The sequence below is a fragment of the Mytilus galloprovincialis genome, chromosome 1 (assembly GCF_965363235.1).
Source record: "Mytilus galloprovincialis chromosome 1, xbMytGall1.hap1.1, whole genome shotgun sequence".
Classification (NCBI taxonomy): domain Eukaryota; kingdom Metazoa; phylum Mollusca; class Bivalvia; order Mytilida; family Mytilidae; genus Mytilus; species Mytilus galloprovincialis.
Genome location: NC_134838.1, coordinates 111,990,994 through 112,018,802, shown reverse-complemented (window position 1 = coordinate 112,018,802; position 27,809 = coordinate 111,990,994). Strand labels below are relative to the sequence as shown.

Genomic DNA, 27,809 nt, shown 5'->3' with positions numbered 1-27,809 from the left:
ATAGTCAAAGTCAATGAAGACCGCTATCGCCCTATATCATCAACATCTACCTCGTCCATTCAGACTAACGGTAGCGTGATATACAATTCATTCAGCCTTATGATCTGGGGAAAAAAACCGAAACCATGAATGACAAAATTTAGTCAAAACCAACTATTTTTCAATTCAGTGAAGATTCATTGAATTATCTTACATCTGAATCAACTTTCTTTTTAAAATTTTTGAGCGATTATTTTGTATGAAGACTTAGAAAATGATAGAGGAGGATACTATACTTAACCTATATATTCATATCAATGTAAAGAAAAAGGGCTGACCGTTTACCTTCAACTGCAAGATGATGATAAAAAAAAAATTCAAAGTCCACTTCAAAAACTATAAAAGAAGTTAGTTGCTGCTGTAAATAGGTTTTAAAGAATCCCTTTAACGATTTTGAAAATTTATGTTATTCACTTGTTTAATACAATACTATATATTCATCATGTAATTGTATATTTTTTCTCCATCAAATTCGTGATATAAGTATTCAAACTACCAGATGAGATAGTCCATTGTATATGCAAGAGATAATGTAAAGTAGATAAAAACAGTTACAAATTTTTGTTTGTGTTTCAAGGTTTTAATTGCTTTTGCCTTTTTAAGTTAATTAGACCAAAATTCATTAACACCTGAATTTTATCCTCAAAAAAGGTTATTTTTTTATATAGAAACAATAGATTTACAAAAGATCTTCCGTTTAATTACCTTTCATTTGATGCATGTAACTTCAAACATTTAATGGACTATATCAACGTCAAGAACCTTAAAATTGTTGTTGACATGCAACAATATCTATGTATGAACACAAACAAATTGTTTTCTTATAGCATCTACTCCATTGTTACCAAATTATATGTTTAAAAAAAGATTATAATCATAAGCATCTAAAATAACATGCATAGGATATGATCTATTGTTAGGATAATTATTGAAAACGTTTCTAGAAGTATTCGTGGTAGGTTATAAGGATGATCTGTTGAGGGGTCATCCTTTGCAACCTTCCCCGTCAACAGTATTGTGACTTATCATGGCGTAACATCGGTATTTTGTCTGATATAACAGTAGCGTTTTACTGTATCAAATGATTGATACAATCACAATACTGACTCAATCCCAAATCTTTGTTGTATTCACCACACATGAAACTTTACCTTCTGTCAAAGTCAACATAACTGCCACTTTCAGTTCTTAGCTTTGTCTGACAGAATAACATATTGCGATGGACTTGATGTGAACTTTGTTGTATGTTATAGCTAGTTACTTGCTTTTTACGTTCTATAAGCCATGCTTTCTGGCATCTCTCTGCATTTCCTGCATACAAATGCAACAGTCATAAGTTACTCAAGGAAATCTGGTACTGTTGTACTAGCATCTTAGAACATTCACCTATTCCTTGTTTTGATAAAAGAAAATAATTCACTTACAATATATCAAATTTTATGGCCAATTTTATAGCACAAACAAAATGCATATTCAAATATTATAAAGTGGTAATGTTTAAAATTTTCAACGAAAAAAAAATGATTCAAACCAAATTCAATTGAATATTTAGTTCTTTGAATGTTTATAATTATCATGGAAATATTTTAGTAAAACAATATGATTATAAGTCTTGTTTGAATCAGTTTCTTCTCCTAGTCATATGGGTTTGATATAAAATGAGATTGTCGATATAAAATGAGATTGTCGATATAAAATGAGATTGTCGATATAAAATGAGATTGTCGATATAAAACTTTAAAACACCAAAAGGATGAAGATATAATAAAAGGACAACATATTCATAAGAAAATATGTCTACTGTATTGACAATTTAATTAGATATCTTTGTCACAGAAGCAATGGCAATAACAGATCATACCTAAAATGTTTAACTTCACTATGACATAACTGATGCATATGTTCACAGTATGACACAATAACTAGCAATCAACTTACAGAAGTAATCTGCAATTTATCATTGTGCATATCTTTACTGTTTTTTCCTTGTCTATTTACAGATGGGTATTGGTTAAAAATAATAGTGTAAGATGTACTGTAAGCTTTTAGGCTTTTGTTCACACTTTTTTCCACTACTCAGTGTTTTTGCCTGAGGTTTTTGCAAACTGGACTGTTTTATAAGTCATTTTTTTCTCAATTGTAATTCCAACGCCCTGTTTAGCTTATACAAGAGTACAGGTTTTGCTCATTGAAGATAAATTTACAAAAAATAAAAAATAAACATGTGAAATATATTTTATCTTGAGGTAAGAACTCTTGTATCAGGAGTCAGGACATACAAAAATACATTTCGATCAATTCAATCAAGCACTGGTCTCCTTCTATTAATGGAGCTCTATTGTATTCAGTTTGTGTCCCAAAATGGGATAAATTCAGATCGGTTTCACTGTCTCTGGGATAAAAAGTCTTGTGGTGACAAAATGGTTAAAAACCAATTTATAATTATCAAAATGTATCATAAAAATTCATTGACTACTGTCATGATCTAAAATCTTAAATGCTTCCTACTTAAGATTTCTGCCAAGTTGAGCATAAAGTAGTAAAAACATTATAATATAAAACTTACTCAATTTGTGATCATTTGTTAAGTCTATAAAACAGTCATTTATATGTTGATATTTGTCAATAACCGCCAAATCTCTGTTATATGTGACTTGTTCATTGGAAAGTAAACCACACTTTTGACTTCCTGACATCTATAATTATAAAATAATTTAACATCAAACAAAAATATTCACAAAAACATCATAAGAAATTTCTTTTTTAAAAACATAAACATCAATTTTATTATAGGTAAGTGTTATAAAGACAGATGTCATATACCATTTAAGATTTATAAATAAATATTAAAAGCATATTTAAGAACATTTTAAGTAAGGAAGAAATTTTATGCTCTCAATACGGTATTCAGTGAATTGAAATCTGTCAATAATGGTATTACGTTTCAAATTTATTGCATTGATAGACAAGGATATTGACCTTACAGGCAGTATATTAAGATTTTCAGCTATGTGAAGTAGTCTGTCAAATCATTACAGGAATATTTTATGGCAAGGATAGATCTAGGATAATAAAAAAGGGATTTGAGAGGGATGAAGAGGTGCATACTGCAGCCAAGTCCTTCCACTTCAGTAGTAAGATCCAATATCATCATAATTTGTGGCTGTCTGATGGCTTCCTTCAAGGTGAAGCTATGACATAAATTAAAGAGATGTGGTATTATTGCCAATGAGACAATAATTCAAATGACATAGACACTATGTGGCCATTTACTGTTTTTTCTTTATTTTTAACTATTTTTCAATTTGTATTTCAAATATCTATTGGTAACATATGTACTTATAAAGTGGTTAAAACGTGAAAAAGACAATTAAATAAACAATATTGTCAATAACATTCTGACAGGAAACATCGGTGGTCAGCTATAAGTGCTTTATCTGTTACGTTGTCAAGATTTGTGACGTAAAAGCAAGTACAAATCGGAAGAACATAATATATGGTTAAACAACTCAATTGTTAATTTCCTTGTAATGAAGGATAAATTGCGAACCTTTTATTTTATACAACATAATTAATATCAATAAAAGGAGGTATGGATTATGAGATGGGATAGCAACCCAATGGCTAAAATAACCAAAAGACGTCAAATTATGTAATAACATCTAATTAAATCTATCATTCTTACATTGTATCAACAAAATATCGGCTAATTAATCAGGAGTTGTCATGCTATTATAAAAAATATAACTTATCAATCAAAGACCAACTCCTTCCTACAAGTATAATCTTTAACATCAGGACAATCATTAAAATTGTAAAAGTAAGAAAATAGGACTAAAATGAAGGTCATAATGATAATGCATTAGATGTTTTACTTTTTTGTTGGGTTGCTATCTTTTTGACCTATAATCTATTTCTCAATTTATTCATATTAAATAAATTTTTCAAAGATGTAATTATTAGTGGAAAAAGGGCAGCATTTCTTTTTGCAACATTATAAATTCAGTCATAAATCTAATACTACATGTACATATAGCAATTTATCAAATCTCAGTAGTTCACCTGTACCTAAAACAAATACCACAGTATAGAAGGTAATATTATTTTGCTACATCTAACTTATATTCAGAGAAAATGAATCATATTTCTGAGGTACTCAAACATTTCTAGATGCAAAATAACAATATAAAAAAAAATTTGGAAATTATTCCTTAAAGGAGCCTTATTAATAAATTACGCAACAAATAACAAGTGGTCAATTATTTGCTACTGGTCACTTACTACAAGTGTCCACATAAAGTGTCTCAAGTCCTCTGATTACGGTAATTGTTGTTTGTTTGATGAGATTAACTTTCTATACAAGGACAAGCATTGAGTAAGTGAAGAGAATTTGAAGAGAGTTAATAGATTGATTGATGGTTGGTGTTTAACACCACTAAATAGATTGATTGATGGTTGGTGTTTAACACCACTAAATAGATTGATTGATGGTTGGTGTTTAATACCACTAAATAGATTGATTGATGGTTGGTGTTTAATACCACTAAATAGATTGATTGATGGTTGGTGTTTAACACCACTAAATAGATTGATTGATGGTTGGTGTTTAACACCACTAAATAGATTGACTGCTGGTTGGTGTTTAACACCACTAAATAGATTGATTGCTGGTTGGTGTTTAATACCACTAAATAGATTGATTGATGGTTGGTGTTTAATACCACTAAATAGATTGATTGATGGTTGGTGTTTAACACCACTAAATAGATTGATTGCTGGTTGGTGTTTAACACCACTAAATAGATTGATTGATGGTTGGTGTTTAACACCACTAAATAGATTGATTGCTGGTTGGTGTTTAACACCACTTTCAACACTCTTGGCTTTATTATTACAGCCAGTGTTGATTGAAGGGAGGAAACCAGAGTTCTCAGAGAGAACCACTGACAGTCTCAATCTTATGAGATTATAATAATCAGTAAGAATGAAGATTTATCAAATTTACAGAATGTTAAAATCAGGAAATGCCATAGTATTGTCATCTACGTGTTTCTAAAATTTGTAATATCACAGTTCACATGAATTTTATAAATCTAGACAAGTGTTTTTATAAATCTCAGTCAACAATAACTTGATCAAACACTTTCTTACTTGGTTTCCTTAAAGACTTGATGATTCAGCAGTTTTATAATTCAACAAAATTGTAAAATAAGTTTGTTTATTCTTGAAAATTTCAAATTTTTTTCAGTTGTAAAAATTATTATGAATATCAAATTTATTCAAAGCGGGCTTCAAGTAAGCCACTTTTCAGACTGCTATAACTGAATTAAGTAACAAATGACTTTGGAAAGAACAATTAAGACATCTGACAGATTCAAATTCAAGTATGTGGGTAAATATAATAAGTATTGTGATGTTGGCCATTAAAATTGGCTGGATATGTTTCTGTCGGTTCATAACTAGGCTTATTATTTTGGAATGACACTCAGATTTACTAAGAATCTATTAGGACAACGCTGATTTTGTCCTATAGACCATCCCATTGAGTAGTTAAATTAATTTTCATTCAAACTTTCTCAATAGCCAAATTTGTAAAGGGTGTTGTATTCCCACTCAAAACATCAGTCAAGTGTAGTCATTGTGAAACAAGTCTTAAGTATTTCCTTCTTTTTACTGCCGGACGATTGTTTCCAGTGGCCCAGAGGGTAGGATCAACTGGATGAACATTGCTCTTTGTGTATAAATATTTACGTGACAATTCCAAAGAAATGACCAATGATTGTCCCAAAGATCCAATAACAGTTTATGCAAATTTTTTTCTAAAATGAAAATTACAGCTGTGAAATAAATTATATGATTTTTGTCCATCCATACATTATCTCTGTGGTCTAGACCTTAATAGCAGAGTTCCATTGATAGCGGTTCGACCACAGTGTGAGAATTTTCAGATTCTTTTTTTGAATTTATACAGTTATTTCAGTTGATCAAACTAGAACTTATACATGTTTTAACAAAAGCATTCGATGATATTCATCTTTTCAACATGTTATCTTTATCCACATATTTGCATATTTTTACATATCATTTTGCATGTTCATGTTACAAGAGAAGCCAACTTAGTGTTGCTTTAAATAATAAGAAGAAATTAAAGTAATGCAAGTCTTGTTGTTTCAAGCAGGTTCTTGTTATAAATGTTATCTTATGGAACATTCTGCTGTAACTAATGGACAAAACAATAAAGTTCTTAATAGACTTGTTAATTTTTGTCAAAACTCATTCCAAGTATAAAGTGTCTTGTCATTGTAAGCAGCAGTTTATATGATGAGTTTATTTGTATATTGTAAACAAAGCCTTATATTCATTTTTTCTCATACTGTATTTAATTATGTCACAAAAACTGTTGTAATATGAATAACTGAATTGAATTGAATTATTAATATTGATGTGACTGGCAGTCTGACCACAAAAACATAACCTAATAGACACTCTCAATATGTCCACCTATAAGAAATTGATAGTACTTTGTGAAAACATAGATGAATTCATTTTCTATCTTTTTTTAACATACTTTTTATTTTTTATCTGGAATTCCCATTGATAAAACCTTATTAAGGAAAACAAAGAAATTTTTAAAACATTAATTTTAATATTAAAAAGGAAAAGGTATTATCAACATCCTCTGGATATTATATACAAAAGTTTTATTTATGGACTTATTTCAATTATTTATAAGTTTCATATTTCCTTAGCTTTATACCTGTATAAATTATTAACTGTTTTGTTATATGAGCTGAAGCAAAGAAACATCAAAACTGTACTTTGATTCTAAAATTATCCAGTAAATGATCTTCAGAATCAAGGTCATGTATGAACATTTGTCATTCTTAAGGAAAGGTTAAACACATTAAATTTCTGAAAGTTAGATTTGATCTTTAAAAAAATATCATTGTCAAAAGTCTGTTTTATTTATGGACTTATGGAACAGTCCACAGTTTATTGTGTTTCTTGCGATTTCTTTTGCTGAAAGAGTATTAAAGCCTTAATATTATAATATTATACAAACAAATATGACCAACAAAACTGACCAATAGTATATTGAAGATAAATAAATGCATAAGAGGTATTAAATGAATGATAGCCCATATACTAAAATAATACTATAAATGACATTTTTATAGTAGGTTAGGTCAACCAAACAGTGACCGAGGAATAAACACCTACATGTACTATAACTATTCATAGATGGAATTTTTATAATAGCTTTATTCAATATATGGTACAAAACAACATAGATCAATGGGACAGCTAAATAAAGAATTTCTAAATGCTTTTTTTTATTCATATATTTAAACATAAGAAAAGAAAAAAATCTTCATCAATTTTTTGTTTATTATCTTCAGTACCTTTTTACTGACAGACCCTTTAATAAGTTTAATATTGCAACAGTTAGATTTTTTGATATGTATAGTAAAAGCAAAAAAAGTGAATTTAATTAAGGTTAAAGTAATACAAAAATTATTTATAAAAAAAAAATGACATGAGCTATGCTTCATTGATGTTACATCTATTACAATAAGTACACCAACCAGCAATGGTTTACAGTGCTCTTTATTTTAAGAACACTGAAATCAATCAAAGATCAATAATAAAACAGCACAAACCATAAAAAATCTTACAATCAAATACTCATATAAGTATAACTTAAACTTCAATTTCAGTTGTAACTTGAAGACTACGTTATATGTGAAAAGAGACCTCACATTTTCATTGATTTGCATTCCTACTATAACATAATATTTATTTTCTAAATGAAAACACCATGAAATAGTAGAAGACCACATTCGGGACTAGTCAGTCTATGTCAAGCTGTCCAATTCATTTTAACCAAATGGTATAATCTCTGATGAGGAAATGCCCTCTCAGCTAACACACCTATCAATTTCATGATGATTTCACGGTGTTAAGAGTTTCATTACAAACACATTCTCCGATTAAACCGTAAATGAATTATATCTCCATATTAAATGGTCATCTTTATTTGAAATTCCATTATTGAATTCTTAATGAAAAGGTGATGCTTTGATGACAAACAAATGCGTTTTAATGTTTTAAATCTGAATGGTAGCAAGAAAATTGAAAGGATTAAATTTCAACATTGTTAATGTATTACTCGATGGGGTACTTGCTAAAGATTTTGACACCATTCTGTAATAACAGCCTAATCTAGTAGATACCTGTGAACATGCTTAATATCTGACACTATTATTCTATATGTTAACCTAATAACCAAGAATTTACAGTTAATTATTGAGTAATAGTATATGGTAATCCCATTGAAGTATCCTATTTACTTAGGGTTAAGATTTATTCAGTAATCAAAGATTTCAAAACATCAACTAATAAAAATTAGGTGATGAGGTATGATTACCATTAGACAACTTTCCACCAAAGTTAAAAAAGCTACCTAGCAATTGTCCTCAACTCCCCCTTTTTCCTACCCCTTTCTAAAGAAATGGCTTATTGAGTTAAGAAATCAAACCAACATCAACTTTTATAAATACAAATGTACCAATAACATTAAAAATGTCAAACACTTTTGCATAGGTACTATTTCTGTACCAACAAGAATGTGTCCCAAGTACACGGATGCCCCACTCGTACTATCATTTTCTATGTTCAGTGGACCGTAAAATTGGGGTAAAAACTATAATTTGGCATTAAAATTAGAAAGATCATATAATAGGGATCATGTGTACTAAGTTTCAAGTTGATTGGACTTCAACTTCATCAAAAACTACCTTGACCAAAAACTTTAACCTGAAGCGGGACGAACAGACGGACGAACGAACGAACAAACAGACCCACAAACCAGAAAACATAATGCCCCTCTACTATCGTAGGTGGGGCATAAAAATATGTAGTACTGGAAATCTACTTTTAATATTCAGTACTATGGTGTTATCTTAAAATTATTGTAATATTTAGGTACCTGTATTTTACAGTACTTGATTTGTACTTGAAATCTAAGTACTACATGTTTTTGGTTACACCGTTACATTTTAGATGCATTTTACAAGTTTGTCTATTTCAAATCTCTTAAAGTTCTAATTTCAAAACGAATGTTGTTGGTATTATTTCTGTACAAAAACATTAAAAGTAAATTTCCAGTACTACACATTTTAAGTACAGAAATAGTACCTATGCAAAAGTAGCTGTGTAGTGCTCAAATCACATGAGAAAATTGGAAAAGAATTTTTAGGTAGTGTTCATGAGAATAGAAAATACTTATATAGCAGTACTCATGAGAAAACTGGAAAAATTTATGTCAGGACATGGTTGAAAACGACATTATGGCAGTAGTTATGAGTAGGCCTCATCAATAAAGTTTTGGCTCATTTTACACATGTTCTTGTGAGAACTCATCTCATTCATGATGACTTCCAAATTGTATGATTTGCTTTCTTGTGTTTTTAACTTTATTTAAAAGTTACTGTAAAATATGAGCAACAAAAGCTAAACCTTAGACCTTAGACTAAAACAGTCCATCTCTTTTTACTGAAAGGGATCAATGGTTCATTCCAAAATCAAAATGCAAAATATGCATTACCAGAGTGATGAAAATGTTATTTCTACAATGTTTTCCAGTTGACATTTTCCAGGGTATAATTATTAGGGTAAAGTGAAAAGTTTGTTTAATCAGCAAAGATTGTGAGACAGTGACACTGAATACAAACAGACCAATTATCATACTATACATGTCTATTTCTAAACTTTTGTCATGTCTTTACAGATAAACAAACAATAAGAATGAAACATCTTGATGAGAAAATCTGCAGTTTAAATGCCTTGACATGCCTATTTTACATGTCTTCTTTATGTAGCTTTGCTGCTTTCTTTGCTGTATGACACTTCACATTAAATAAACAATACCTTGTCATTCGAAACTGAATAAACACAAATATTTTTTTTTTTAATTTTCAAATAGGTGACATTATTTTAACTCAAGTTATCTGCATAATAGTGTTACATTGAAAAAATAATATATCATTTCAATGTATTTTTTTTTTTGTGTACTGCGTTTTGCGTGAATAAATGTCATGCTGCTCATCAAGTGCCCTTAATTGGAACAATAAAATGTTCTTATTCTAACTCCTAAATTGTGCTGCCCATCAAGTGTCCTTAATTGGAACAATAAAAAAATCTTATTCTTACTCCTAAATTGTGCTGTAGATAATATTTGTAATGGTTGTTATGAAGGAGAAGAAAATTATATGAATATGAAGTGGTAATCCAACAAGACAGTAAAATAATATTCCTAGATAAACACCATGTGAGTACCTTTGATTTACTTACATGCAGACAAAAGTTGTAATCCTTATACAATTTATAATTATTCACATAATATATCATAAACAACATGTTCAATCTTAGATCTTTTTTTGCTGTGCAAATAAACTATCTAAAAAAAATTGGACATATAGGGTTGAGACATGTATGCATAAGTTAAGTCTTTTTTTAGTACATTAAATTGTCTAATTATGCAAGCCATTTAGTACATGGAATTGACTAATAATGTTAGACTTTTAGCACATTAAATTGTTTAATTATGCAGGTATAAGTTACTTAGTAGGTCACATACATAGTAATTGTGATGCATCTATGTATTTATATCTAACCGAACCAGTAAGTTCCTTGCCATCTTGCATGCTAACAAGACCAATCCTTTATATTTCTTTTGAAGTATTATAGTCAAATATTTTCAAATATATCCGGAGGCCTTATATCTTTTTGCAATATTATATCACCTGTGAATCTGAAGGACAGGGGTTATCAAAATACTTAACACCAGTAAAATGTATCTACACAAATATTTCTGTCTTTGTTTCAACAGGTAAAGCAGACTTCTGTAATCTGCAACCTTTGTACTGGCTAATTATCAGGAACAAAGCTCTCTAGACACTTATGGCTGAAGATGTGAAACAACAGATGACAAATTCATAATCTGTCTAAGTTTATGAAGAGATATCAATGAACGAGGCTAAAGTTCATTATAATGTGATATTCTGCCTATAATGTGAATGCTAAGAGATTCAAACGTTTGATCAGACTATTGTACCTGATTGAGCTGTAATCTTGATACTTTTCAGTGCCAATCAATGGTTTTGTTACATCCTAACATTGTGTCCCAGTTATGTGTCCAAGGTTTACGTCCCAGTTCCTTTACTTCTCAATCAACCAGCAGCGAAAAGTCTACTAAAAGAAAATACTCAATAAATTGATGTGCAAACAAATAATTCTTTTTATACAGCAGCATCTTATAAAAAGACATGTAACTTATAAATACAAATACAGTTAAACCTGTAAATAAAAGTCACTAACAAGATGAGAGAAACTAACTTTATAGGAGAGGTAACCTTTGAAATGAGGTTAAAAATGAATAGGCGTTACATCGGTGGGACAAGAAGAGGTTGACCTGCCATCACCAGTTTTCTCTGAGTAGTAGTCATCTTTATAGTGTCACTGTAAAAGGAGATTTGGTATGACTGCCGATCAGAAATAAGTTTAAAAAAGACACATTGCCAAAGATGTGAAAAATTACAGATTGCTGTAGAGCCTTCAACAATGCACAAGACCCATACTACATTGTTAGCTTTAAGAATCATGTGTATGAATAAAATTTGAAAAAATTGAAACAAGGAAACCAAAGGCCTGTTTATAATACAACAATTAACAAAATACAAATATGTTCCAAAGCAATCATGACAACCTCTAAATTACAGGCTCCTGGCTTTGGACATGTACATTAAGAATATGACCAGGTTAAATATATTTGTGAGTGCTCAAAACCTTCAAACCCTAAGACATAGGTGTATCAAACAGCACAATGCACGAACTAACTGTAATTAAAGAAGAGAGTTTCAATATCCCACACATTGCACATATTTTATCTGTCCAAGGGAAATAACTTTAAAAAAAACTTCCTTTTTTTCCTTCTTTAAAACTTTTTTTTAATATCTCAGATAAATAATAGCTTGAGAGCAAATGCAGTGCAATTTCCAATATAATTGATATTTCCAGATATAACTCTTGTAAAAATATTTGATCAGCACTGATTTTTGAAATTTTCTGATACAATTAATACTTCCAAGGGAAATAAGTTTTAACAATAGTACATTGACACTGATTTTCAAAATTGTCTGAGACATTGCTGATATAAACCTCTGATATAAGTTTTATAAAAATCATGTAAGAATTGTACAGGTGAGAGAGCTAACAAAACATGACAGACAGATGTCCCCTGCAACAGTATGCACGATCATAAGTGTCAATAAACTGTATATGATCAGTTATATATTAAATAATAATAAACAAGAATGTGTCCATAGTACACGAATGCCCCACTCGGCACTATCATTTTCTATGTTCAGTGGACCATGAAATTGGGGTCAAAACTTTAATTTGGAATTAAAATTAGAAAGATCATATCATAGGGAACATGTGTACTAAGTTTCAAGTTGATGTAACTTTAACTTCATCAAAAACTACCTTGACCAAAAACTTTAACCTGAACTTCGCACTATCATTTTCTATGTTCAGTGGACCATGAAATTTGGGTCAAAACTATAATTTGGCATTAAAATTAGAAAGATCATATCATGGGGAACAAGTGTACTAAGTTTCAAGTTGATTGGACTTCAACTTCTTCAAAAACTACCTTGACCAAAAACTTTAACCTGAAGCGGACGGACGAACAGAGGCAAAGACGGACGGACGGACAGTACGACGAACGGAGGCACAGACCAGAAAACATAATGCCCCTCTACTATCGTAGGTGGGGCATAAAATTAACAGGTTCATCCGTGTTTTTAGGTATCTTTCTATGTTTGTGAAATATTGGAGCATAACAAATAGTTTTATTACAAGTTGAATTATATATACTAGATCAGCATAGAATTTTTAAAACTTTTATGAATTTCTAACACCTTTCTAACTTTTGCTTCTGATTCCTTATCAGTATGAGAGAAATAGAGTAAAACTTTATAAATCTGAACAATTACTTATACACCAATATTAAAATTGGTGATAACAACTTGAGAATGTGGGAAAAGTTTTTACAAAAAAAGTGTATTCATTTGCATTTAATATACATCATAAAATTTATACACGTCCTACTACATTTTTTTTTCCTTTGGTCGTCTGTCAAATTTTTACTTTAAAAATAATATATAACTACTTTTTAAGACAATAGCAGTAAAATGAGATAAATTTATGTTGACAAGTTTGTCTCTCCTGTGACCCCAAGAACTAATGTTTTAATCAATTACCTTTTATAGATCAAAGACGCGGGAACATGTTGCACTTAGTTACATAAGGACAATGAACTATAATGCTATTTAAAGTAGATCCATTGAAAATGGAGTAAAGACACTATGGTATTCTGCATGTTAATATTGTTATCTAATAAAGATTTTGATTGACACAGATCATGGAAATATACAATGGATAACATGACCATATGTTGACAATTATTAGTGTTTGTTATTCATTTTAGTATGAATGAGGCAACAATATAGCAACACACACCCACATTCCCCAACCCATCCATCCAAACCCACACCAGTTAATCTGCTCTTGCATAATTTCAGCTACGTGTTATATAATTTATTGCACTGACTGTTTTGTTATCATTGTTAAATGAATGGTAATGTTTTGTTTTGCTACTTTTTATTTGTTTATGCAAGTGGGTAAAACAAATGTTAACAGTTGAGCCATAATGCTAGATTCCAAAGTTACCCTGTACCCCAAATATAGATGACCTAATGTTGACCTAATTATGAAATCTTAATATTTGATCACTGAACCGTTGAAATGAGGTCAGGGTCAGGTTGTAATGATTACATTTACCAACAAATTTAGTCCTATATTGCCTAATAATACCATTACTCTATTAATTGAGAAAAATAATGTGATATTAACTAAATTCAACTAGAACTAACCATAGTCACAAATTTATCATTTAACTTAGCAAAAGTTTCAAAGTCTATAGAATAAAGAATGGAAACAGGAAATATGTCAGAAGACAAAGATCAGAGACCAAAAAAGCAGATAGAGTAGGGTGCTCATTTTCGCCATATCTTTCTATGTTTTCTACAGTTGATGTTCAGGTCTATATGTTTATGAAGTATACTGATATTTCTCCATGAAGATAACTTCAAATGCAAAATATTCTGAAGCTTGAAAACGTGTTTGTTTGAAAATAATGATCTGAAAAGTTAGATTGAAGGGTGTGTGAAATTTCCTAATGTTTGGTCAATGGGGGACACATCTTCACCGCTTTTTAACATCTATTTTAAACCAAACAACTGCAGCTTTAACCAGTATTTATCAAATCAATTGCATTATAGATGAATAGCAGACATTTCAAAGATGTAAAGGACTGAAATTAAGGGCAATCAGTCAAAGAATTACTAAGAAATATTTCTTTGAAATCCTGTTTTTCATTCAGGAAATTGGCCGTAAATCGTTGTCCATTTTTTTATCCTTTGCGGTAAGTGCCTCATTTTTGTCTAAGTGTAAACATAATCATATTTGTTATAAAATACAATTAACTGCATATTTCTCCCATTTCAGCCATCTTTTGAAGTTTTTACACCTCAAAATCATAAAACGGCGAAATTGTGTCTCCGTGGAATATGTGCACCCCACTCTAACAGCCAAAGGCCATCAATGAGTTTTCAATCCAGTGAGAAAATCCAGCACCCTTAGGCAGGCTTAAGCTGGCCCCTAAATAATAATGTATTATAGTTAACAAAAAAGCTGCCAACTTAACTCCAAAACATACAAAGGAATTGAAATAAAAAGGTTCTTGTCTTGGGACAGGAGAGAATAAGGCCAGGTTAAACATGTTTTGTGAGATCTCAGCTCTTCCCCTATATCTCTAGCCAATGTGGGATAAACAAACACACACCAAGTTTTCAAGGAGTGTTACTAATAAAGCATTCCATAGGTTATATTTTTTCAGACAAGTATGAACGAGTGGTCGACCTAATGATCTCCATAGAAATGAGAATGGCCTATCCTTCTTTGACTGCATTCCAAATATTGTTGCCTGCCCTTTAGAAGGAGCCCCTAATCTGACTAATCAGTCTGTTTTAACTAATTGTTGATGCTGCAGCCTGTACTGTCCCCAACTGTATACCTACATTTGTAAGCCTTGCCTCCACGACTCTGTCGAGGTGAGACAAATCTGTGATTTTAACATGAATTACATGTATAATGTATTTAAAATGAGAGGCATGTTCCAAGCTTCCAGTTCACAATTGTTCAAATTGTATAGAGTATTATATAAATGAATGATAATTTTTTGTACATATTTCAAGAAATGTAACCTTTTAAATCGTTCCATGAAGTATATAAATCATCCTGTCAAAACAAGACATATCATCTTCATTAATAATATTATATGCATCAAAGTGACAAACATCCGCATAATCATTAGCATAATCAGATTTTTGTGGTTCACGTCTGAGGTTTCGTTTGCGTAGCGATGCCTTCCAGGTAACTATGGTTTACCGTCACATGGAATGTTAACTTAAACTACTGCCATGTACTATCTTATTCGGTTTCTGCCTTAAGGGAAGGATCTTATACCAAGAGGAATTTCAAGAAAAACAAAATTTTAAAATGTTTTTTCAGGTACAGTTTCAATAACTGCTTGAACTGTGATATTGAATAGTATGTATAAGCCTCATGAAAAAATTTAAGGGTAAAATATATACTATAATCATGGAAGTCCATGCTATACTACTGAATCATGCACATCATTCCCATATATTTCTATTTTTACCCAAACTGTATCCTTAGTTACAAGCTTTTTATAGATAAGCAGTAGTCTCAATACTAATTTCCAAAATTTTTTCTTCAATTTTTACTATTTTTGAAACAGTTTAGATTTATTAAATTTGATTTGTAGCATAAATAAGACAACAAAATGAATACACAAATCTCAACCAAACTTAAATTGATTGACCATAGGTCAAATTTTTAAGTGGTATAAATTGAGCTAATTAGGTTTATCTTAAGTGAAAGTTATAATACCACACTGTGAAGATAGCAGAAAAGTGACACACTTGTAACTTTAATCTTGATGAAGGATAATTAAAGTTCTGTCATTCGTTTATCAAACATCTGTTTATCAAACATCATTTACAGGCCAATACACTATGCCTGCTAGGGGACAAAAGGTAAACAAAAACATAACACAAACATAAAATAAAATAATTTCAGCTTGCATAACTACAGAATCTAGTCCTCAAACCATACCAAATGTGAAAGAAGAAGAGGCTAGCAAAGTAAGACTTCTTTAGCTTAGAACAATCATTTAATCAATCCCTTGAATAATTGGACAACCTTCCACCAAAGAAAAGATGATGTTAAAGTAAGCAACTACATATAACTGTACAGCCTTCAACAATAAGCAAAACCCAAATCACATAACAATCTATAATCAGCTGATAACAGGCCCTGTCATGATAAAAGTAATAAATTTCTCAATGTCTGGTTAGAATAGGGATGTTACAACTTATAATCTATGTTATAAGAAGACAACACTCTAGGCATATTAAAAAAAACCTATATACAAAGAAGGATATTATAGATGGCCTGCTGCAAGATAAATGGAAAAGGATTTTAATAAGTTCAACTTACAAATCAATGATGGCTTCAAAATTTCATCTGATAGTTATGATACTCTTTTTGTCATAAATAAATGATTAAGTCATTCAGTAGTTAATTACAGCTTTTAGTCTGCTAGAATTGTTTAATTGTAGCATGTGTGTATGCTCAATATCATTCCAGACTAAAACTACTTGAAAAACCTCAAAGTACAGCATCATCTGCTCTTAAGCAATGTTTAGTTTAATCTATGGTAAACAGAGAGTAAATCATCTTAAATATCAATTGTGAAGAAATTTAGACTTATTGATTTTCTTTAGATACAATTGTCCTTGAAGCATCTTATAAATCCTATTTTTCTAGACTTAAAAAATCCTTATACATCTATATATATCTAGACATCATACAAAGAAAGTCATAATTTTTATATGCCAAAATAGTAGCAGACTAAGACATGGTCAGACAATCTTTCTAATGGACAAAGGGAGACAACCTAGAGAAAACAAATCATTTATTGATAAATATTTATAGGATGAAATGTTGCATACTGCTTTCAGTATTGGATACTGCTTTAGATATTGGAATGCAGAAACATCATTACAACTTAGACAATCTGCATCAGGAAATCAATAGCAGCCTAATACACTGCAGAGTTTTTATTGATCCGTGTCCTGGAATGAGATCTGGGATAAAAGGTCAATCTCCTACAATGTACCATGTTTTAAGTGCTTGTCCTGGTTCAAATGTTCAAATCAAAGTGTTTTTCAGTTTATACATCTTTATGCTTTTCCAAAATACTTTCAACAAAACAGTTTTGTGCAAACAGTGGTATGGAGGTCATGGTCTTGAGAGATATTTTTTCCTAGGTTTATAACATCAATAAAAATAATCAAAACAGTAATCAACCTCTAGATATCAGCGTCTCAATTTGGTCTGCATTAAAACTCATAAAATATCTTGTAAGAATATGCATATACACTCTTACAAATTTTATTTGGCATTTAGTGGAACTAAATTTGTCTGACTAATCTTACTAATTAAGAATTCAATAAATGATAATAAGTCTTTATTGCAAACCAATTTTGGTCATAGCAATACAGACACAGAACAAAAGTATGAAAAACTCTTATAATAAAATACATGTTAAAACCAGTTATTGGTTTCCTTTTTTCAGTTAAGTGACTCTTAAATTAAAGAAACAATTACTTTTATATCATATATGTTTCATGAGAATTCCATTACAAGTAAAATGCAACCTTTTATATAGTGGTGTAGGAGATCAAATATATCAATACATGTACTTCAAAAAGCTAAAGCTTCTAAAATCCAATCTGTGAAAATTTAATGATGCATCCTTATAAGAAGAAATAAATGACATATATCTGATTAATGTGGTTTGATTGCTGCCTTATTGACACATTAATATACTTCTCATTGCCTTTTATTCAAATATATGTTTGGATTAATAGGTTAAAACATATAGAGTTCTGTTTCCTGACCCTCAAATTCTCTTAATTGTCTATCATATTTCATGGCCATTTTTAGTTAAGCAATGTTACACTTTACGACATTTCCTAATATAGCCTACATAAAATATATTTTTACAAATGAAATAATTTCACCTCCCAATGTTGTTTTCACTGAGGCAGGAAACAAGCATATATATATTTTGAGACCATATAAAGAAATGTTTCTCTAAGGCTTTTGAATTTCTAAACATGCTATAAAAAGACTTAATTCATGTTTTAAAAAAAACTACAAACATTCACATTAAAAATAATTCACAACGGAAATCAGGATCAATATATGGTACTTTTAGTACATTCAATGCAGTCATGGCACAGTTTGTCTTTAAGTTCAATAAAATTGATATTTGACTTTGGGTCTGACACTATAAAAATAAAAAAAGATAAATAACTGATGTTTCCAGATAAAGAATATCAAATTACTAAACCTGGACAGGTTAATCACCCAATCAGAGATCACCCCTCTGTCGAGGCCAAGAAAGGACAATGTTCTCTAGATCTTACCTTGACATCTGATGTTTACATTCTTCAATGCCTTCTCTGTGTGTCTGTCAATTATAAACATAAACAGTTTGTAGGAAAGTAGGGAGAGTGAAAGGATGTTGTTCTATAAGAGGTGGTAAATTACCTCATAAAATATAAAGGGCAATTAACTCTGCTAAAGATAATTATAAATCATGTACATACTGTAACAAATAGATAATCTGAACATCATACAAGTATAACTGTATAAGGTCCTTTCAGCGATGTGTTATTAAAAGTCTCTCTCTTTATACAAGTTATAAATCGCATTAGTGAATAAATTCCCCAATAGGGCATAATAAAAGGATGCAAACATTTGATACACTTTTGGTTAATTTAACAAGTGATATAAAATAATACCAGTATAAATCCATGTTTCTGAACCCTGTTATGTTATTGTTTACTTTGTACCTCTAATGTTATCATAGGGAGTCCGGTGGTAAGTTTGGTCTGTTTTACTGGTTTTTTTTTATAATTACTGTCAGTCCTTTTATGTATTATATATTTTTTTAATTGGCCTATGTAGCTAAACATCTATTGATGTCGATAAAAAAAATCTGAGTTCCAGATGTTTATCTTAATAAACATCAAATATACATTCTTGACAAAATTTCACATAAATGGGATGCTCAGATGCTGAGACGTAAATCATATGGAAACAGATAGTGCTTCATGTCCAGTGGCAAATATTTCATGCATATCAGGACAAGAACATGTTAACGTGATATGAATAAACTCAATCATAGACTTAAAGGCTAAAAATGTTTAAATTGAGAATGGAAATGGGGAATGTATGCAATAAGCACTTTTCCTCTATAAAAGACTTGTCTGTGAATCTCAAATGAAAAAGGTTTCAAAGCATATAAAGTATGAGGTTGAAGAGCATTGACCAAACTCTGACTGGTACTGTCCTTTGTACTTGACTGACAATCTGTGCCATCATTTAAGGTGCTAAGATAACAGTCTGCTGGAAGACATGTCACTGTAGCTGTAAACATCATTTGAATTTCAAGTCATTTAGTCTTAGCTCTAACTCATTAATGACAGTGCTAAGGAGCATCAAACACCAAGTTTCAAGACAATGAATAGATCAAGCCAGGGCCTTTACTTCTCACACTGGTGACTGCAAAACAACAGAGGAGGTTCAGTGATTGATTGGTGTTTACTTTATGTCCAGTGGCAAATATTTCAAATATGTTCAGGATGAAAACAAATAAATATTGTTTAAAAAGTTAGGTCCTGCAATAGTGTTTCAACCAGAATAAAGGGTGTAAAGTTTAGAATACCATTGGTAAATGAGGGTATGTATTTGATAGAAACAGAAGTTAAGTCTTGAAGCAAGCCACCTATGAGGCTTGTATAGGGTATATTGGGATACGGGATATTTGCCATTTTAATTTTAGGGATACAGGATATTTGTCCTAAAAGTAAATGGGATATGGGATATTGATGCATTTATAAGGATATTGAATTTTTAACATGAAAACAAAATAAGTGGAATTTAAAAGTTAAGTACAGAAATATTTACATCTCATTTGATAAAATTGCCCCAAAAAGTTTAATATTAAAGGTCATGTTAGTGCTTTGTTGATTTTAATTGAGTTAATGGTCGTTTTATTTAAAAGTCATCCAAACCCAAGCGAAAAGTATTGATCTATTTTCGATATTTATATGCTCATATGTACTGATAATTTTAAAAGTATTTGTTTTGCTTTCCATACTTCGTTCCTTATTGTTAATTTTCCTTTTTTGGATGGTGATGTTTCTTTGGCACTATCTTACAGTGTTTGTATATCACAACACTTCCTCTATGTCCGTGTCTGTTGTAACGATTTGGATTTTAATGAACGAAATCTATGTATTACTGGTAAATAATATTAAGTCAGGAATTTAGTTACCACAAATCACTTAAAATCTTTACTAAATTCTAGATTTGGTTTTGAAGTTTGGTTCTACCTGTAAAAAAATCATTTCAAACGGGATAGCACATCCTCATTTTTACGGAGATGTTGTTTACCGTGCCTTTGGATGTTGGATGTGTAATGATTGATAATTTAGTCTCAGATGCATTACTTTTTATTAGTTGTAATTGGCTTTGAACTAGCTGTCAGTAACTGCAAGTACTCTCAGATCTGTACTTAGTGTCTTTTTGTTGATGGGATGTACAAGTACTCGGTCACGTCCACTCTCTGTTTTTGTTAGATGTATTTCTATTTGTATCAATCTGATGAGTTAAGCCTTTTTCAACTGATTTGTATAGTTCGTTCTTATGTTGTACTGTTACACCACTGTCCCAGGTTAAGGGGAGGGTTGGGATCCCGCTAACATGTTTAGCCTCGCCACATTCTGTATGTATGTGCCTGTCCAAAGTCAGGAGTCTTTAATTCAGTGGTTGTCGTTTGTTGCTGTGTTACATATTTGTTTTTGTTCATTTTTTTTATACATAAATTAGGCCGTTAGTTTTCTCGTTTGAATTGTTCTACATTTGTCATTTCAGGTCTTTTTATAGCTAACTATGAGGTATGAGCTTTGTTCATTGTTGAAGGTCGTACGGTGACCTATAGTTGTTAATTTCTGCTCACGTGGTCTCTTGTGAAGAGCTGTCTCATTGGCAATCATACCACATCTTTTTTTATGTTATATGCTCATATGCATTGACAATTTTCTTGAAATAATCATAGATTTTTGTTAGATGTATCCATCTGATGAGTTAAGCCTTATTGTTGTCAATGTTGTCATTTGTTTTGATGCTTTATATGATTACAGGATATTCTATACCTCTTATTTTTTACGTGGCGTGGCGAGGATCTTCAGAGGTCTCCACGTTTCACAGATTGTTCTGATGTGCAACGGCTGTTTTGCCAGACAAGCTGGGGCCGAGGGACGTCAGAGCACGTCCCATATCAAAAAGTATATATTTCGCTGTATAAACTATGTTAATAACGAATAATTACTAAATAATCAATGTAAATAAATACATTTTCTTTCTATTACTGGTGTTGTGAGGAAGGAAATTAAAAAAAAGTAACAAACATATTGGGATCTATGTAATTCATAAAGGTCAAGATCACAGAGTCAAATGTTGTCTTATTTCTTTGCAAAACAAGGGCTGTGCAAATTTTGCCTGCTGTAAAAATATTGCAATGTTCAGTTAAGTGTAATGTAGGTACATTAGCAGAAAGCTTTCTTGTGTTAAATTTTGAGTTATTGAACTTGCATGCTACATTTAAATATCCACTTTTTGATATGGACGTGATCTGACGTCCTACATTCCAGCTTGTCTGGCAAAACAGCCGTTGGATGTCAGAGCAATCTTGGACAAGAGACAGGGTTGAGTCCTTCTGTTCTTTCCAACATAGGTTAACGTGTAGGATGAAGTTTCTTATCAATGAAAGAAGAATGCTATCAAAATTATATTTTACAGTCATATGCATCACGGTTTGACCAATTAAATAAAAGTCTGAAATTAGACCCCTTACACTAAATTTATCGTTTAACATCACATAAAAGAGATTGTTATACAAGGCTCTAAGATGGAACACTTCTTCTTTTGGACACATACATTGTATATTCTTACTAGAAGTATGCACTAAATTTCCTTTAACACAGTTTGTTTTCCCAGAGTCAAAATTGTTGACGTTGTGATGATGAGGAAAAAAATGGGCTTGGGAATGAATTTATAATGATTTTTTGGGATATTTCAAAATAGTTTTAGGGATATGGGATATTTGTAAAAAATATTTATTGGGATATTAGGGGTAAACATTAAAGGGATACGGGATATTGGGATAAAAACTTAATGGGATATGGGATATTGATACCCCCCCTAAACAAGCCTCACCTATAGACCCCTCAAGGAGTTGTTGAAATTGTTCTTATCATGCACTTTCTCTACATGAGCATAGGACTTAACATCAAGTTTCTGTCCTGACATGGCAGAGAATTTATACATCTTGCACAGCCAAATGCACTCCCAACTTTTGCAAGGGTTTTATTGCAAACCAGAAAAAGACTATATTTTCATAACCAAGTCACCCTTTTCTTTGGTAAAGTGGGAACCCTGTCTTTGATAGTGGGAGAAGAGTAGATATATAGTATAACAGAATTTTTTTTAACTGAATTTCACCAAACAATTTTCTTATACAATGCTGAGTGCCAACCAATTGAGCAAAGTCTAAATATGGGTATATCTGGTGCACTTGAACCAAAGAATTAAAACATCTCAATATTTCTAAGAAAAACAAATAAACTTGATAAGGAAATAATATTTAAAATGAACTTTACTTACTTTGAGTGGTTATAGATATTAAGTTCAGTGGCTCTAGATAAAGTTGTTGTTTGCCTTCTATCGTGAAGTCCTACAGTTCACTGAACTAGAATTGTCACCAATAGAACCATTTATCAAGTGGCTGAAAAGTTAAAAATAGGAATGATTTTGTAACAAATTTGTATTGTTTGTTTTAGGGTTCATTCACAAACATATTTTATTTACATATTTATTTCTATGTATCAATCTTAGGACATGCAAATATTGCTATCTAACAGAGACAGTAGAAAATTATTAGTAAATTTGGGTTGTGTGGTCACTTCTCCTTTTTTTTTTTCAACAAACATTAAATAGATATAAGAAGATGTGGTATGAGTGCCAACATGACAACTCTCCATCCAAGTTAAAATTTGTAAAAGTAAACCATTAAAGGTCAAGGTACTGTCTTCAACACGGTGCCTTGGTTCACTGAATAGCAAGTTATGAAGGGCCCCAAAAATTACTGGGCGCAGGACATTTTAGCGAAAAATTTTGAACTACTATGGGACATTTGAACGCCAACATTAGAGCCCATTTTAGCGCCGAATTAATCCATTCACCTGTATTTTCAATAGCCCATTTTAGCGAAAACTGACCTGGTTGAATAATACTCACTAAGCTTCTGGCAGAAGTTCAGTGTAATTGAAAGCGAAAAAATAATGAAACAGAGTATTTCCATGCCATTAAAATGACCAATTTAGTTGTCACCCAGCTATTTGCGTTTTTTTTTTTAATTCAAAATGCAAACAAAAACATACTAGTATATAAAAATCCGAAGTATAGACGAATGTGCACCAAAATCTAGATAAGATAAAGAGAAAGAAAAGTTTCTAATGCAATTCAACAGTATTGTACAGGGGTAGTCTTATAATAATATAAGACTTTGGAGTTTCATTTCAGTTACATTCAAGGTTTTTTATCGTATATTTTTTTTTTTACTATCAGTGTTGGGACATTTCAACATTGATAGTAAAAAAAAATATCTGATAAAAAAACGTAAAATGTAAATGATATGAAACTCCAAAGTCTTATAGTATATGACTATGGACAGGGGGTATATCCAGAGCCTATTAGGTACGTTCTCTTGGGTATACATTCCAGGCCAGAATAAACTTTGAACATTTGATTAAATCTTGTATATTGTGCTGTCTTGAGTCTCTCAATTTTTTGTTATTCCTTATTATAATGGGTTAAAAATATTTCGCTAAAATGGGCATTGACAATTTTTTTTTTTCTAAAATGGGTTAACAATCAGGCCCTTAAATGGGTTCTACTTTAGCGATTTTTTTTCGCTCAAATGTCCTATCAATGCACTAAAATGTCCTCTGCCAAAATTACTAGTGTAAAACCAATCAAAAGGGAAAAGTTAAAGTTCATTTGATACAATGCTGCTGTGCAAATAAAAAAACAGCTCTAACTCAATTAGTTTGGGAAGTTGGGAAATCTTGGATATGTAAGATTTTAATACAATTTTAATGGCATACCTATGCCTTAGCTTGATATATACTCATCAGATTGCTTGGCAATTACCCTTCAAGAGCTTATTTGTTCCTGTTAAGACATGTATATCCAAAGGCTTTAAAAATTAACAAATGTCAAATAAGTTCATCAATTAACATTTACTTCAAACATAAAATTACTGTAAGAAAAATGAAATTAATAAAATATTCATTTAAGAAAATAAAACAATAGTTATTATGTTTTTGTTCCATGTGAATCCTCAGTAATGATTATTAATGGTCTATGTAATCCAATAAAGCCATTGTTGAAAGGATACTCTAATGTGTGATTACAATCTATTTACTAAAGAATTCTCGGTTTAAAAGTTCAAGTACAATAACCATGACCTCAAACAATAATAAAACTAATTATTTTATACACCAACAAATGTAAACATATCAAATAGACATAATTATCAACAATGAATAATTGTATTGGATGACAATCATTTTCATTTTTCATATAATTTTTTAAATATTTGAAAAGGGTGACGAACCTGTTGAACAAATATTTTCATGATAGGAGTCAATAACATAAGAACACTTAACGAAGCAGCAGCATGGTATTTGGCATTTCCATTCAGCATATTGGTTCTTTGTAAAAGAAGGTCCAAGAGTTGAAAAAATAATATGGATAATAAATTGGTGAATCACTTGTTTCTCAATTTATTATCGACTAGTAGTAGTAACTGCACAAAAATATATGATTTTGGTTCGATTAAAAATTAATTTGTTTTCTATTTCTATTGCTATCAATAGGAAGAAATTATTTTTTTTTTACAGTAAGAAAAAAACCTAAGGTCTTACAGTAGACAAAGGAATGCATTTGATAGTGGTAGTGGGAGAATTGGGGTTGCTTTAAAAAATAAAATAATTTGTAGGGGTTCTGCAGAATCCAGTGTCTCGTCTACTTTTGCTGCTGTCAATGTTTTCAATGGGATAACATTTGGTTGATTGACAATGACGACAGAATGTAGGATTGTTATGTCTCGCTTTTGCAACAAAAGTTGCAGGCTCAACAAAAATAGGGAAAAAAATATTAAAAATTTTCCTCTTGATACATGTACTATCTTTTGATTGAAAAAAACTTCTGCCTAAGTTTGGTAAAAATTCAGGATGGTTTATGAAAAAATTTAACTGCAGACTGTATGTAAACTGGAAGAAAACTAAGTCCATTTATATAAGTAATATACAGAAAAACAGGAAATAAATTTTTACAAAAGTTCCTTCTAGATACTAGCTTTTGATCATAAACAAGCTTCTGGCCAAGCTTGGTACATATCCAGGATAGTTGAAGAAATTCATTAATTTTTTTCAAACTTTAACCACAGAGGGAATATAATGTTATTTGGTAAAAAGTCCATTCAAAAGTAAAAAATTCGGATAAACGGGACTTTTTTTTACAAAGTTTACATATGGATACTATCTTATGACCATACACATGCTTCTGTCCTGGTACGTAGAAATCCAGGATAGTTTAAAAAAGTTATTAAAATTTCAAAAACTTTAACCACAGAGTAAATATTTGTGACCACGGCCCCAACCCCAACCGAATGTAGAATCCCTATGCCTTGCTTTTGCGACTGAAGTCGCAGGCTGAACAAGAACAAATAAATGAGAATCGTTTTAAATTCAAACTTTACAGTCTGAGTAACACAAATATGGTCAACAATTACAACAAATGGTTCTTTATAGCAAATTACAAAAATATAAATCTTTTCTTCATTACGGACACTCACATTTTTAGTGAACCAAAATTATGTCAAAATCATCTATGTACACCATTACAAAGCCATTGAAGCATGAAGAGTGGGTTAAACTGATCTAGGTTTGCCTAAATTCTGACATTTAACCTTTGATAAGTGTTCATTTTTTCAGAGCTCATTCATCATACATTATAAGTATTTGAAAGCAGGTGATCTGACAGATTTTAAAAGTAACCAAATGTTGCAAGGCATCTCTTTCAAGCTGTTGACTAAATGTTAAATCATTCTTTTCATTAGTAGCTGAGATACATGTAACTTCATTTGACATACTGAAAAATTCAAAGTATCAGCAAACAGGAAGAGATTGTCTCACTGATCCCAAAAAGGGCTATAGGTAACAACTCATCATTGTCAAGATAATGACAGAAACATTTGTTGGATGAACAAACGAAAGATCAGACATGACAAATACTGTAAAGCCCTGATCCTAGTGTATTTATACATCCTGCACAACCAAAATGACAGACCTCTTTAGCATGGGTTTCACTACTGAACTAAGTCTGAGAGATCATATATTTATGCATGTGAAATTTAAAAATTAGTGAAATAACTAAATATATGGCAAAGAAAAGCAATGGGTTCCTGTATTTTTGGAACTGGAATATGTCAACACAGTATCAATAAAAAAAATCCATGTAAACTAATTTTGTATTTCTGGGAATTTTGTTGTCACTACAAAACAGACACTTATGTTTGGCACCCTTAACAAATATTTCCTAGTATGAAATACCACCACTCAATCAATAAGAAAACTGAAGCTTCCAATCAAAATATAAATGTAACAACACTAACCTTGTATAAATCTCTGTTTCCTTTGTCTCTGTAGCAGAACTTGACCATTGCAGTTTCTCTGATGACCCATATTCTGTAATTTGTTGTCAACATTCTATTGACAATCTATTTCCCCAAAGCCTTACTTCAGTATAGCCCAATAATGTAAGCATATGAAATAGGCACTGGGTTTGTTTATATTGAAGAAAACAATTCAAAAGTTCCTATAGTTGTTTACATCCTAGTTTTGTTTTGTTTCTGGTGAATAGAATTCTCATTGACTATCATACAACATCTATTTATTGTTATTTTTATGTAAATTTGAGCAACACAAACATGATTCCTATTGAGGAGCGCTAACATATGATTCCTATTGAGGAGCACTATTTTTTCTTAAATATCAACCTGCATCAGGTAAACTAGATAATTCAAGTTGTGAAAGAGCACCTAAGGGACGACATCAAAAGATCGATGTAGGATAAAAAACTTAAGTCAAATAGTTTGGGGGTGGGGGTCAACATTGCTGCAAGTTTTGTTAATCCAAATTGATTTTACCTATATCCATATAGGTAAATAAATTTTTCCCAAATTAAGTTAAGAGGGGGGGTGGGGGGATAAGTGAAAAAACTATGTGAATTAAGTTTTTTATCCTACATTGAACTTGATGTTGTCCCTAACCCAAAACAGGCTTCAACAAAATAGACAA

At 31.0% G+C, this 27,809-nt stretch overlaps 1 long non-coding RNA gene across 2 annotated transcripts; it reads right to left on the bottom strand.

Moving 5' to 3' along the window:
- Positions 1 to 780: 780 nt before the first annotated feature.
- LOC143051837 (uncharacterized) lies at positions 781 to 27,291 on the bottom strand. Of its 2 annotated transcripts, none has more exons than XR_012970918.1 (6): positions 27,125 to 27,291; positions 23,050 to 23,170; positions 18,744 to 18,787; positions 11,156 to 11,292; positions 2,606 to 2,735; positions 781 to 1,431 (listed from the first exon to the last, which is right to left on the bottom strand). It is a non-coding gene; the product is annotated as an uncharacterized LOC143051837 (long non-coding RNA). The 2 variants fall into 2 exon arrangements; XR_012970921.1 differs by having other exon boundaries at positions 11,156 to 11,289.
- Positions 27,292 to 27,809: the final 518 nt, after the last annotated feature.